This window comes from Dasypus novemcinctus, chromosome 3 (genome assembly GCF_030445035.2).
Source record: "Dasypus novemcinctus isolate mDasNov1 chromosome 3, mDasNov1.1.hap2, whole genome shotgun sequence".
Taxonomy (NCBI): Eukaryota; Metazoa; Chordata; class Mammalia; order Cingulata; family Dasypodidae; genus Dasypus; species Dasypus novemcinctus.
Window position 1 is genome coordinate 118921534 of NC_080675.1, and position 15761 is coordinate 118937294.

The 15761-nt window shown below is 39.3% G+C and overlaps 1 protein-coding gene across 13 annotated transcripts in view; it reads left to right on the plus strand.

Annotated features, from left to right (window-relative positions):
* Positions 1-232: 232 nt before the first annotated feature.
* SEMA6D (semaphorin 6D) overlaps positions 233-15761 on the plus strand; it is a 653158-nt gene continuing 637629 nt past the window's right edge. For 4 of the 13 annotated variants that reach the window (XM_058294114.2, XM_058294135.2, XM_058294139.2 and 1 more), the window contains exon 1: positions 261-600. The gene's annotated coding sequence lies outside the window, so the exon portion shown is untranslated. Of the gene's footprint in view, positions 601-15761 lie in introns of all 13 variants that reach the window. The other 9 variants (XM_058294145.1, XM_058294141.1, XM_058294153.1 and 6 more) reach the window with 4 other exon arrangements.

Consider the following 15761-nt stretch of genomic DNA (forward strand, 5'->3'; position numbering starts at 1 on the left):
GACTCAATAAAAAAAAAAAAAACATTCTTATATATAATGCACAATATACCTAAACCATTGCTTAAGCAAGATCAGGGTAATGGGCCTTGGGAACCGCAGGGCCGGGAAAACACAGTCAAGGACCTAATAGTCCGTTTGCTGCTCTCCTACCCAGGGAACTTTTCCCTGCTTGGAGACGGTGGGGTTTTCAGAGCCCGGGTGGGGGCTGGCGGCAGGGGAAGTTCAGAGCGGAGGGAGCGGCAGGAGCACGTGGGCTGAGGGGGTTGGGAGGACGCAGACGGAGCAGTAACCGGTGGAAGTGTCAGAGAAGGAGTGGAGGGCTGCTGGGGTGACAGGGTGTGGTCTGTGGGGGAACAGGTGAACGCGGAGAGGAGGGCATAGACACCCACCAGGACAGAGGCGGTAGGGGGGAAGTGTGCCTGCGCCGCTCTGTGTGGTGACAGCGAGGAGCGCGGCGCAGAGGCCGGTGGCAAGGGGAGTTTCCCTCCTCGCCAAGTGGAGCCCTAGTTCCGAGCTGCGCCAGCGCCTTCCGCCTCGGCCCGCGGTGCCAAACACCTGCCGAGTCCCGAGCAGGAGCCCGGCTGAGCCTTCGGCCTCCAAGTAAGTCCTGCCTTATCTCTCCATTTATCCTGTGCCCTCTCTTGTCTCTTTATCTGCGGTGCGAAAAGCTACTGTTGGGGGGGGGGGGGCGGGGGTGCGCGAAAAGCGCACCAGGGCGCTCCGGCGGCGCCCACAGATGCTCCATCCTCCGGGCGCGCACCGGCCAGCGCGGGGACTCGGCCCCGAGGCCGGGCCGCCCAGGTCCCTTGCGCGGCGCGGATGGAGGAGGCGGCAGAGTTGTTGGCACCGCAGCTACCCGTCTTTTGTGTCTTGCCTGAGCCCAGAGCCGTGCCAGGCCGGGGGGAAGGGAGCGGAAGCCACTTTATGGCTCCTGGCCCCACCTCTTGCCCCCACCCCAAATCCTTCGAGATTTCAATATGTCGCGGGCTTGGGCGCAAGTGAATTCCACCCCCACCCCCACTTCCAGCTGCGCTAGTTGCAGCCTGGTGGACAGCCTGCCGGACCACTAAGCCGCCCCCCGCTCTTCTGATTTTCTTTTTAGATTCTGCATCTTTAACTGGTGGGTGCTGGGAGGAAGGACTGGCTGGGCGTTCATGGGGATCTGGTGTAAGGAAGGACCAACCTTCTTGCTTGTCTTGGACGGGAAAGGGTGGGGGCCCCCAGAGCCTCGAAACCCGGAGCGTCCCGCGCTGGTCGGATTGCGCGCGGCCCGAGAGCAGGCGTTCGCTGGGTGGGTCCCTTGTCTGGCTCATTGTTCGCGGTGACTGTTCTTGGGGCCAGGCTGAACCACACAGACACCAATCCCGGGGCTGTAAATAAAAGTGACGACTTGGAGGAGCGAGGGTCAAGGTTACCAGGAAGAAAAGGGCTCGCCCACTTTGGAAACGGACTTCTCCCAGCACGGAGGAGAATAGTAGTCGACAGCGGAAACCGCTCTTGAGTGCGAAACTTAGATGTGACTAATTTACGGAGACAGCCTAGGGAATTAAACCCTCAGAAATAAGGCGCGATATTTGCCACTGAAATTGTTTTCAGAGTGACAAAGACGGAGTTTCAAGTGCTATTGGCAAGTGGCTATTTTCTCTTTCTTCCCAGCACCTGTTTCTCTTAAAGGGTCCTCGTGGGGTTTATTCTTTCGCCTCCTTCCTTCCTTTTTTAGAATGTGCATTTATTCTAGTTGAGCCTTCACCTAATCGAGTTGTATGGTTCTGGGAGAAGAATTCGTTTTTTGAAAACAAAGTGCAATTTCCACTCTACAAACGGCCAAGCGCCAGCGTAGTCGTCCATTGCTCCCCCACCCTAAACACATGCTACCATTCAGGAAGGCAGACGTGTACCAGAGTCAAAGGGAGCCCGTTATCCCTAGCTGGAGATGCCAAAAGACATGATGAGCTTGTTCATTTTGTTGCAGGGTAGGATACTCTTGAGTTTTTCCATTTTAAATGACAAAGGCATCACCTCTTCATAGTGTCTATTCCTTGATCCATTGCAAAAAAGAATGCATTTTGCTGAAAAGGGTGTTTCTTCTTTTTCCGATAGGTGTGGGTATTAATCAGAATAAGCTCTTGGCAAGAAGGATATTTTTATTTTATTATATAGATATGTATACACATGTGAATATATATACATATTTATATATATATGTGGGTGCATATGTGTGTGTATGTATGTATGTAGCTGGTTGTAAATCCCAGTAATTACTAACACACCACACACCCAGCTACCCTGGTTATATTTCACTTTGACGTGCCTGATGGACTTGCTAAGTGTGTCTGTCTGATGAAGGCTAGAGTTCCAGCTCGCAGGAGAAATAGCTAATGTGAACACCTCTCACCAACCACAAGTCTTGATTCCACAGTGAAAAACCATTCAGTGGGATTGTTCTTTAGGGTGTGGAAATCCGTGTGATTCATTGTAAGGAAGGAAGAGGGATTAGGTAGATGATAAAAACACTTGGCCACATGGGTAGGCATCCAAATCATACTCGCAGTGCCACACATATACATCTGGAAAAATATACTGTTCATTCTCTTCTTTCCATATCACTCTTAATATTTGCTTCCTTAATGTGTTTCATAGTAGTATTTGTACCGCCTGTTTGTATTATAGCTTTGAAAATACTTTTATTTTTTCTGTCTTATTATTTTAATATTTCACTTTCAGTAATCTCACTGAATGGATAGGATTATCTATTAAATTGTCCTTTGTCTGCTTGCATACCATGGCTAACTTAGTATGGGACCTCCTGAGCAATGAATCAAAGTGGATTCTAATGAAGAATAAGACATGGAAAGTATCCACTACTATTTATAAACTTTATAGTCATTTACCACCTTTCCCCAAGACCAATTTTAAATGTTCACTTGTTCATCTTCTGAAATCTCCAAACCCTGAATTTGTACCTGGATTTTCAACTGCATCTTGATTGTGTGTAAAACAGAACTTAATTATTTTGCTCTCCTTTATTCATCAACAGTGTTTAGTGTTCCCAACCTAATTATAACATGGAAATATGCATGACTTTAAAGTATGTTGAAAAAGGTCCTTCTAAACTTGTTTCTTCATTTGAAAAAAAAGTCTTTATGAAGCCATCATTTCACTGCAATGAGGCCCCCTGACCACTTGTGTTTATTGAGTTTACTCTTCCACATGAAGAAAGAACCATTGTTTTGTTGTCCAGGGGCTGAAGGAAGATGGAAATTGAGAAAAGAAAATGAAGCACCTCAAAATCAAACACTTAAAAATGTTCTTAACAATTTGTTCTATATGGAAAATGTTTTTTAAAGTAAAAATTATTCTTTTCTTAAAGATATGCTAAGAAGTTACTAAGGGATCATGAGGAAAAAGAATTTTCAGGATAGAAATATTCATAAATGTTTGGTATATACGAACATATAATATGCGTTTTTGAAACAGTCTCAGAAGATATTTTCTTCTTTCTATAGAATTATAAAACATTATTAAGTTATTGTTATTGAAACATTGCAATCTTATCAAAGTCTATATTTAAGCATACTGTTTTTTTGCAAGTGCATTAATTGTAATAGCCTGTGTGTTGAGATAAAAAAGAACATCATTGATGTCATGGTGTGCTTTGCATTTTAAAATAGTAGCTAATGAATTACAAACATTCATTACTCTACCACCACTTGCTGAAATTTCTCAGGACCCCCAAATAGAGAATTATTTGTACTATATACTATCATTCATGCCCTTGCTGAGTTCATGTTGATTCCCATCTCTTCTTCAAAATTGATTGCCTTTTAAATTAATACTTCATTGGCTCTACAACCTTTGCTACTCTATTCCTTTCTCATAAATTTATGTGCACATATTTTCAGCAAAGTCTGTTTGGGGGACATCCTGTTCAAAACGAGAAAATAGTCGGGGAGAAGTGAAGAGAGAACAACCTTTATTAAACCTGGAAAAAGCCAGGGCTTAAAAAAAGAGAACAGGAATCACTGAATAAAATGTCTGAAGAGTATTTATTTGACCTTTACAAATCTAACCTGTGTTTCTCATAATATACATTTAGGCATTTCAGGCACTAAGCTCACGTATCATAAGGGAAAGTAATGGAGAACCATGAGGCCTTGTTTTGTTACCTTTGAATGGAAGCTTTAATTCCATTCACTTTTCTTCATATTAAGTATTGAAAACTACTGACACTTTCTTTTCCTATGCTGTTTTTTTGAGGGGTGGTATAAGGGGAAGCACACTTGTATTTATGTAGAAAAGAGAATTGTCAATATTTATTTTGGAAGCATTTTATTTTAAAAATTCTTCTGTTGGTCCAGTGCTTATTGAATGCTCATTAAATATTTACTTAAGAAGATGATGTTTGACACCTACTTTACATAACAAGATGCACCCAGAAACAAATTATTTGTTGATTGGAAAAAAAAAAGTGCATTTAAGTCTCAAATTTAGGCTTTCTTCCCACAAATTAATTTGAAGAAAAATTCTTGAATTAGGTTTTATTTTTAATAACCAACATTCATTTAGATTCCAATTTACTTTGAAGGTTAACTTGACACTTTAAACATTTATGAAATGAAGATATAAGATGATTCAAATTAATTATTATGTATATTTTTTGATATATAGATTTTATCTGAAGTTAGTTTATTTTTAATGTCAGGAATAAATGTGAATTTCTTAACTGATCACATTATCTTTTTTGCTTGGGCCACTAGAAAGCTCACATGCAATCTGAGATCTAATTTAGTAATCAGATAGGGCTCCATGGGATGCATACGTGAGTTATCTTTCTCAATGAACTTATCTTATTCTACTGTGTTTTCTGTGTCTGAATGTCTGATTTTTCTTTTTCCTTATTGTGGAAGGAATTAATATGCATCAAAGTTAATATGAATAAGTGTTTAGAAATACAATCAAGTAAGCAGTTATTAAGGTCTAATATTGCAAATGCTGAGGGATATTAGACAAACTAAATCATGATTTGTCATCTTAAGACACTTAATATTCTAGCAGGATAGAGAAGTAAAAACAGAACAAATTCGCTTATAATGAGTCAACCTATATACATGCATCTCTTGCATTAAATTGAAAACGCAGACTCAGCTGCTACTTTTGAGAAAAGCATTATTATTGGGATCAATCAGTGAAGAAAAGTAACTAAATCTTTTTATCAGAAACAATTTCTTCTGGGTACACTAAATCCCAAATAGTCTAAGGATGTGAGGTTAGACATAAATGTTGAAAATATCATTGTGGTTCTGTTGAACAGGACACTCCCTGTCATCTCTCCCTTCTCTCTCTCTCAGAATGGCTTTCTTCTTGTTACCTGATCAACCAGTGGCTGAACTTGATTGACAGGTGTGGCAATTCCAGCAGCAAGCTAACCATACCAGGCTGGCAGCTTTTGAAATTTCTGGTTATGTAAATATAGTGTTTGCTCTAAGCATTGTACTTAAATACAGTTGTTAAGCTTAAGTGCCCACTGGTTGTTTTCCTTTGTACTTGAATCAACAACCGTTTTCAGCTTTTAGAAGGGACCACCCACAAAACTGTTCTTTTTTGGCTGAAGGGAAACTCAGGGAGAAATTGGGGAAACAAACAAACAAACAAAATAACTAAATTATTGATCCCAGGTGACATGGTTATGACTAATGCCACAAACTCTGAATTAAACTTTCAAATCTAACAGCTATCTCTGGTTATAAATCTGATTCTCATTCCCTCTCTCTCCCACATAGACATGATTTTTTAAATGCTAAAAATAATTAAAAGTTTAAAGCACAGATGTTGCACTGAACTGAAGCAACTATCAGACAATGAAAATTACTGATCATTTAAACTTGGCCTTTTAAAAAGCGCATTGGATACAATGAAAATCAGTGTATTAGTACACTTACTATGCTCCCAATTATGACATAAATAGTGCATAAAGCTTTAAAATTTTCATCAAATTAATATTTCACTGACATGCAAATTAACTACTAACATCTAAAGTACATACCATGTGATGATTCCTAATTGGCAAGTGAACCTCAGAAGATTACTTATAGATTATATTGCAACAAAGTGCTGGAGTAAATTCTCATTGTGCAGCAAAATTCAAATTGATGTTTTGACTTTGATTCCCTCCACTTTTTTCATATCCCTTTTGATCTCTAAAACCCCTCAGAAATAAACTAGCTAAGGTGCTAAATATATAATTAATAACGTTTAGGCAGAGAATCTGTCTTCAAATTATCCCTAAGAGCTTTAGAGACTAGTTAAGTATCCCTCACCAGCTTGTACAGGTATGAATAACTCTTGGGGTTTTGAATTTGAAGTCAAAGATTTGATAACATCTATTTCTAACCAAAGCACATCAGATAAATGGTCACACAGCAAAAGTAAGGTAGAAACTTGAACACTTATCAGGTGAATTAATTTTTAAGAAAGCTGCCTCTGAAGATCTAAGTGGAAAGCCTATTCTATTCTCTAATGGTAATTGAGGTTTCTTTTATCTCTGCTTTCCAGTAGAGAGAATTATAATGTACCTGCAATTCCCATACTGTTTCATTAAGTCCAAATTTGGCCTTTCCTCTCTTTATTCCCTATGTCTGCCTAAACACATAATGACAAGGTAAAAAAAAGTAGGCTCTTCGTTTAGTCCCCACATTTCTGTTCAGCATATATTTCGTGTATGAGCTCATGAGGCAATCAAAGATATAAAAATTATAAATTTCTGCTGACAAAGATCTGCAATTTATTGTTAGATGTTTTCTTCATGCTCTACCCAACCTAGAATGTCCTTCCCCGCCAAATTGGTCAAATACCTACCTTTCTTAAATATTTATGTATAAAAGACACTTTCTCCTTGAAGGAATCCCTGTAGTTGAATAAACTGGCCATACTTTTTTTATAAGTGTATATGTATGTTTTTTTACAGTCATTAGAAACATGAAAATGTTTTGAAAATCTAAAAAAATTCCACAAATAACAGAACATTCATTATAATTATTAATATCAGTCTAAAGCTAAGGAGATAAACTAAATGTTGAATTCAAGCAACATGTTTAAAGGAATACTTGTCTTATTTTTAACACTTTTTTCTAGTAGTTGAATAGTTTGTTCTAGGCTGTTAATTTTTATTGACAAATGTATCCACTACTAAATGAGGCTCTGGCATAGGTCTGATAAAGGCAACTTGGTTTCTTGCTGATTAAACTTTATGAAGAAACTTATCCATTAATTTGGAAAAACTCGCTTATTTTCATTAAAAATGTTGAATGTGTGCCAGAGTATAGAAATATGGAGTGAGCATAAAAGAGAAATAAAATACCCTGCCCTGAAGGAATTTAGAATTAAATGGGGATAAAGATAGTGACTAAATATGGTAAATGAAATGATACATATCTAAGGAAGGGTATGTCATCCAATCTGGGTGTGGGTGGTGGTCTGAGAATGCTTAATAGGGGAATTTGAAACAGATTAAAGTTTAGCCAGTGAAGAAGCAGTGGGCAGAAACCTCTGGCACAGAGCTGCTGGAGAAAAAGCAGAGGAATGTCAGGGATGGAAAATCCCAATGTCCAGCAGGAAGCATCATGCATTTGACTGAAGGTCAGCAGAGCACTCTGGAGTAGAGATAAAGTTTTGCAAGTTTAATCCTAATGAAATCCAACTCTCTTCTACATGTGCCCACACTCATGCAGTGGAAACATGTCTAAAGAAAATTATACAATCATGCTTACTGGTACCATTTCATACTGATTAACTTACATGGGCTTTCAAAGTTATTAAGTAATTATGTACTTCCTACTCCTCTTATTCTCCTAGAAGACTATCATACTTTCTCCTCTGTCTTCAAAGGCTCAGTACCTCTGTCTACATTCTCAGTAGAAGATCTTGCTTCCTACACACTGAGAAAATGGAAGCAATCAGAGAGAACTTCCACATATACCCACCACCACATCTAACCATCTATCAACATCTGCTCTGACATAATATTCCTTCTTACAGGTTCTCTCACACAGCTCTGGTGAAATTTCAACTGTTTCATCCTAGTGAAATGTAATATAGGGAAATGCAAATACAGCTTATCTGTGAATAAAACTATCTATTCCCTTAGACCTAGAACTTCCATTTTTACTCAAAGTATAGTTGGTGACAAGGTGAAATTAGATGATATAATGCAAAAACAGACAAACACACACAAAAAAAACACATCCAAAACTGTACAAATTTTATGATATACAATTTTGGGTATGCATATAGAAGACAGCAGAAAATAAAGACCATGTTGAAAATTTTTTTAAAAGGCTGCCTTATTGGACATTGAGATGAAAAAATGTGCTCTATACAGATCATTGGAAAATATGTCCAGTTGGGAAGGGAAAACTTCTTGGTGGGAATATCCTGGGACATATACAAAATATCCTTGAATAAAGAATAGTGAACATCATCTCTGTAGTGTGACAAAAGAGTCTGAAATATCCGTCCCCACCAGGTGTTTCTCTTGTCTGCCACATCCAGTCTACAGGCAGATCCCATATTCTGCAGTGCTAAAAATATCACAAATCCATCTAGTTCTCACTATGTCCACTTCTATCCTTCTGATCTAAAACACCATCATTTTTTAACCTACATTGCCATATTAGCCTCCCACAGATTCTTCCCATTTTTCCTCTTGTAGTATTGATTACTTCCATTTTCCCATCTCTTAAAAGGAGGAAGTTAATACCTATTTTGTAAGGATGTTTTGAGGCTTAAATGAATATCTGAAATAAAATAATTTACTGCTTTGTATTAGGTATTTGTTTTAAGACCTAAATTAGGTCATACTTGTCCTTGTTTAAAACTATTTGAGGGCTTCTCAGTGCACTTTGAATAAAATCCTTACCGTGGCCTCCATTGATTTCAACTCTTGTCACTTTACTTGCTCACTACTTCCATCAAAACACCAATTTCTGCCTTGTTGCAGAAATTGCAGCACGCTCACCTACCTCTTCAAAGCTCCTTCTCTTCCTTTAGGTTTCAGCTTCTGCACCCTTCTCTGAGAGACCTTCCCTGACTTCTAAAGGTTGTCTCCTGCTCTTTTTTTTGTTCATTACTTCTTGCTGTTTCCTTAGTAGAACTTATCCCAGATTCCAAATTTGAACTTATTTTTGTTTGTTTAGCACCACACTCCCAATTTCACCACTAGAATTTAAATTCCATGAAACAAGAATAACCACTGTCATGATTTCATGTGTTTTCCCCAATATCTAGTAGAGACCCTGGCATATAGTGAGTGACTAAATAAATATTGGACAGAAGGCTGGCTGACTGAGTTTCTAACCATTGTAACTATGACATTGAATTTCTAGAAGGATTATCTTCATATTTGCAAGTTTATATGCCACTAAGGAAATATGGAAAGTTAATTTATTAACACTCATTATTTTAGGTCTGGACACTGGGCCTTGAAAACACTTGTTGGAAGACAGGTGTATTTTGAAGAAGTAGAGAGTTTAAGAGTGTAAAGAGGGTTGGTGGGTGAGTTAGGATTCTCTAGACCTAAATATACTTCAGGCCAGGTGTGTGATGGAAGCGCCACAGTACTGGGGGTGGGGAGTGAGCTCGAGGGAGGTGGCAGTGTTAGGGTGCTGATAGTTCAGGCATTCAAGAGGAATATGGAAGGATTCAGGAGTGTCCACTCATCAAGTCAATTCCACAGCATTTTACTTGTTAGCTTTAGAAATTGTCACATAAGGCTCTGTATATACAGTGCCAAAGTAAGTGGATAAAAGAATTTCTTCTAATCAAACTAAGTATTTGAAGTCATGAAATAAAAACAAAACTATGTTCCTTGATTCAGCTGGTCTGTAAAATGGAAGTCAGTCAAAGCTGAGCATGTGTGTATGTGAGTGCGTCTATCTTTACGAAAAAAAATTTTTTCAAGTAGAAAAACAGACTGTGTAGAGAAAGATTTTTCATGTATTGCTTTTGAATGTAAAATTATAAAGGCATGGGAAGTTTTGTATCAAGTTATGTTCCTCTTCTCTTACCAGGAGGTGTCACTACAGCTCACACAGACTTAGTGCATTCTGTCGGGGCAAGCACTAGCTAGCATCCTAACAGAATGTCAGTACCCACCCACCAGTTCTCTTCTACGTTACCTAAAAGAAATTTGATGTAAAAACAATTATTTCCAGGTGCTTATTTCTCCTCCAAACAATGTTATCAGGAAATAGCTGAAAGCTTAAAGACTTGCTTAATACTCTGGAAACCAAATGCCCTGACTTTTCTTTAAGTATTCAGTGGAGGATAGTGGATAGAAAAAAATAAAGAGCAGGGAAAAGAAAGGGAGATAGACATAGAGAAATATGGACATGAGAGTGAAAGAGGAGTGCTTGCAGTGATAGCATGCTGCTTGGAATTCCCCGAACACACTCTTCTCTCACCTTTCTGACATGGCATATGTTGTCCCTCTCTGCCTCTCTTCTCTGCCCAGATAACTGCAGCTTTCTCTGCCAACGATGTGATAATTAAATAAAAAACTACTATCTGTTGTTGAGCCAATACACTACCCCAGCATTTTGGAAACATATGATTTCTATCCCTTTGAGAACATTATAAAATAGGTCTTTTTTTACAAAAAAGAGATGTTTAAAAATTTTATCCCCCTCCTCCCCCCTCGTTATCTGCTCTCTGCATCCATTTGCTGTACTCTCTCCTGTGTCTGCTTGTCTTTTCCTTAAGTAGCACCAGGAACTGATCCTGGGGCCTCCCAGCATGGGAGAGAGGTGCTCGATCTCTTGCGCCACCTCAGTTCCCTGGTCTGCTGTGTCTCTCCTCTGTGTTTCTTCCTGTTGTGTCATCTTGCTGTACCATCTCTCTTGTTTGGGCCATTTTGTTGCGTGGGCCAGCACCACTGTGCAGGCCAACACTCTGCCTAGGCCAGCTCTCCACTTGGGTCAACTTGCCACACAGGCCAGCTTGCCTTCACCAGGAGGCTCTGGGAATCAAATCCTGGACATCCCTTATGGTAGACGGGAGCCCAATCGTTTGAGTCACATCCTCTTCCTTAAAGTAAATCTTAATTACTAAAATTTGTCTTAATTACTAAAATTTACTTACAGTAAATATTAATTACTAAAATTTGTCAGCTGAGAAAAATGAAAATTGGAAAGATGTTCAAGGATGCATGATCTGTGGCTATTATTTGACCATAGGTCCATCAGATTTCAAGTCAGACCCTTATTCTTTCCATGACATTAGGCTTCCTCTGAAGAATGCTGCCTGGTGAAGACTTTCCTAACATCCTCCCATCCCTGACCACGTTGGGCATCCCTCCTCTGGGTCCCATGGCATCTGAACTCACCCTCCTCATGAGTAGATCCTGATTCTCCATTTTCCTCATCCAGAGTCTGAGCAACTTGAGGGTAGATATGTTTTGGCTCTGTAACAGAGTGTGAGGCCCCTAACATCGGTGCACTGGATGGGTGAACAAGAGATGAGGTGCACCCAGAGGTGGGCTGCAAGATAGGTGAAGGTGGGGGTGAGGGAGTATATGGAAGACAAGGACCACTGGGTTGCCAGACCCTCGCTCCCCGCCATTGGCCTCACTTGCTTCTTAAGCACCTGAACAATAAAGTGGAAAGTCTGGGCATGTTTTGGAGGAGCAGGAACAGGGTTAAGTATCCAAAAAGGAAGGAATATTTATCCAGAGCAGCCCATGCACTGTAGTTCCTCAAGGACTGGAGCAAAAGGACTGGCATTCTAGAAACTGCTTTCTGCTGACCTCCAGGTGGCAGCATGGCCCAGCTGTCAGAGCCGAGCTCAGTTCTTGGACAACCCTGAAATGGCCAGATTCAGAGCTGTCCTCAGGGCGTTAGTGCCCTGGGAATGATTAATGGGGCTGCCCGCTCACTGCACCCTGAGGGTAATTGAGCCTGCAGTATTTTAGAGTCTGCACAGAGACTTCCTGAGCTGCTTTCTGATAGAGGGTGCTGCAACATTTTGGACATTATGTCCCTTCGGAGAGCTCCTGGAGGCCTTGTACCTAGAGTGAAATCTTTAGGAGAATGCTTTAAAGAGGAAAAATAAGCATACCTTAAAATATGGGGAAATTGAACAATGTTCTTTTTTTTTGATGTTGGCTTTGCTATGCATTCCATATTCTTTTTTCTTCCTTTGGTTCTGAAATAATATTCCTTTCCACCTGGCTTAGAGCAAATCCTCTGGAAGGTAGCTTATGTTAATTGATCAAGTATTTTGAAAGAGTGCAGGCAGGGCTGTATAAAATGTCTTTATTTAAATAAGCTCTAAGCCCTTTATATTGTAAGCTGAAGTATTTAAAAGTAAGGTGATTGGAAATTTCTTAAGTTGCACAGAATTGCACACAATTCAAGAGAATGTGAAACATGTTTGAATGAGAGACAGGTACAAGGCTATAGTGTCTAGTTCTTCTAAGTATACATGCGATATCAATTATAGAAGACAACCAACAAAAGATCTTAAGCTTGTCAAGTTAGGTTTGTGTGACTGCTTCTTTTCATTAGTAATTGGGGAAAATGCTGGGTTCTAAACACTAAAAAACAGTGTCTTGAACAGATTTTAGCATTGTCAAGAAAAAATTTATGCATTCAGAAAATATTTCTTTGTCGTTACAACTAAATGGAGAATCTGAGCCTCCACCTTTTCATAGTTTGAATTTACATAGCTCTGGTGGTTGGTTTTAGGCAGTGTTTAATTTTTAGCTTCTTCAGTTAATTCTTTAGTACCATTTTGTTCCTATTGTAAACAATTTTTCGTCTCCAAACCTGTGAGGTTGTATTCCCCATCACAGAATATTCTCTTATAGTAGCCTAGGTGGTTTTAAGGTCTATTTCAGGATGGATACTTATTGTCTTAAGTATTTACAGGGCCAGACATAACTGGTTCTTTATGTGCTGACACTTTTAAGTTTTAGCAGGCAGTAAATTTGTTCTCTTTAAATCCTTGGAACTTAAGAGTAGAAAATCAAAACGGTGAGATAGCCCCTCAGATTCTATTTTTAGATTAGATTACAGGTATAAATACTTTGCTATTCTATCGTACTTATCCCAAAGATTGAATTTGTAATATTGTCTTTTTGTGATGAAGACCTGGGTTAGGCACTGAAAATAAGTAGCAGGAGTGGGAAATTAAATGAGATAGGTCCACAATGGTTTATTCATAGCCTCTGATTTAACTCCAACAGTATAAATCAATTGGAAAAAATTCCCAACGTAGCCTAAATTGTTCTATTCAATGATCCATAACTCACTGAGAGGTTATTCCTATCCTACCATTGTTTATTCCTTTGGCTACTTTGGGAAATTTGTCAAACATGTCTTAATTCCATCCCTTGAGATACAATCTGTATGTCCATGCCACCTTTAGTTAATATGCTGTTTAACATATGAATACTATGTAGTGTTGTTCTAAGTATTATTATTTATACTCCTATTTTTTTAGTTTTGCACATTAGATTACATTTTTTGTTGTTGTTGGTTGTAACCAATTTATATTTGTAAAGAGAAAAATTTAGGATGTATTTAAATAATTTTTTGCTGAGCCCAGAGGCTTATCTCCCTAGAAAAGGACAGGGTTCGCACTACCTAAAACAGAGGGCCCACTAATCAACTTTGCATTTCAAAGCTTAACTTCTTAATTTCTTTAGCACAATAATGTTCTTGAAAGCCCATGTTACTGAGGGAAAAGGATTTTTGAAATCCATTAGCTCTCAGTAGCAAACCCAGAACCAAGACAGGAAAAGATCAGAGAATTTTTGTGCATTCCAGGGGGATAAGGCAAAATCAAGATTTGACTGAAGAAATGGACAGTCCACTCGTGTGGTCTTAAGGAATTGTGGCAGGAAAAGCAGTCATGGAATTAGGGAGTAAAGTGGTGGCATATTTAAGATCCTTACTTTTTTGAGTTCAAGACCAGAAAAAGGCTGAATGTATGAGGAGTGGGGCTTGGGTAGGAATGCTAGTAATGTGCCTTCCAGGTATTCTACAGGGAGGCTGCAGGGTTTTAGAAGCCCCAGCATGGTGTGGGTAAGGATAGAGCGGTGGTCCCTCCTTGATTGCTGAGCCTAAAGCCTCCAGCCTCCAAAGAGGGATTGAGCAAATATATCCCAGTGAGGGCATGTAGAGGTGCTGAGGCAGCCAGTGGACTAGTGGAGGTCTTTGGTCAGAATGAAGAAGCTGCTGGCTGTGAATGCACTCTGACAGACTAAGTAAGTGACTGGTCTGTGGACACCAATGAGGGGCAACATAGGCCCCTCCAGAAAGCTAGATGAAATGGTCAAATTTCAAGCTACTTACAGGGCTTGTATTTAAGGTCAGCACTGGCATGTGCACATCATTCGTTCTTTATTCATCGAGAGCTTTTAATTGACTGGCATTCGGTCTGACTGGTTCATGACATGCAGTATCAGTTGTTAAATCTTTTGACTATCACTCCAGGTTATCAGTGTAGTGACCAGATTAGTCCTGCCACGTCTTCATCACAGGGACCTGAGAAGACCCGTCATTCCCTGGCATGGATCTGAGTTTCTTTTCATTCACTCTCATAAGCCTGCATTCAGGCTAAGACCTATCTTGGTGAGGAAAGTTAAAAAGAGGAAGAAGTCAGAAAAACTGAAAAGACTGTATTCTCCAGAAAATGATTATCAAAATAACCTTAGTTAAATCTAAGGATTTAACTCTGAATACGCTCAATGTTTAAATTTAAGGAGATTGCTCAAACCAGAAAAAAATTAAAATATTGTGAATTAGCAATTCTAGGGAGGGTGGAACAATTTAAGGAAAAATCAAATCAGAGAAATAAAGAAGTTATGTGTTCTTTTCAAATTTCAGGAGAGGATGAGTAAATTTTAACCCATTCTCTACATACTCCAGCTGAGTCTTCTACAGCAGCAGCTACTTTGGAATCCAAGCTAACTTCTGATTCCTCCTGTTTGTATTGCTTGCTTCTCACATTTGTATAAAAATGATATCAAGTCATAGATTGTTCTTCAGTTGTCCTCTTTGTCTCTATTACATTAGACATTTCCAAGTAGAGGCCCCCTGCCTCTTTCCCTTCCTAATCTCTCCTTCTTTAACCTGATAAATTAATTTAAAACAGAGTGGACATATTCCCAACCCATTTCCTTGGATCTCTCTTTTAATCTCTGTGATATTATTCTCCCTTGTTAAGATGTGAATCTCAGCACATCTATGATTATGTTCTTCTCTAAGGATGGTGACTTTAAGACAGATAAGGTAAATGAGAATAACATCACCTTGGCTCCAGTTCTTTTCAGCTTTTGTCCCATACTTAGAAGAGCCTCCTACATTTTACAGTGCCAGGGAGCACCTTTTGCATTCACCATGTATAAAACAGGGGCCTAGATTCACACTCCCATTTGGGAGAGAATGATGTTTTTTTTTTCTTTCTTTCTTTGGGAGCAGACAAGAAGTGTTAATAAATTACTAAGCAAGAGAGTCAGGATTCAAATTCAGTTTTATCTAATTCCAGAGCCCCAAAATTTAATTGTACTTTGTGGTGGTTTAAAATTCTAGGTATTCCCAGAAAGTCATGTTTCTTAAAGCTAATCCATTCCTGTGAATGTAAACCTACTGGAAGTAGGACCTTTGGATGAGGTTACTTCAGTTAAGTCATGATCTGGGATAGGTCTTAATCCTCTTACTGGAGTCCCTTATAAGAGAATGAAATTCAGACAAAGAGAGAGAAAG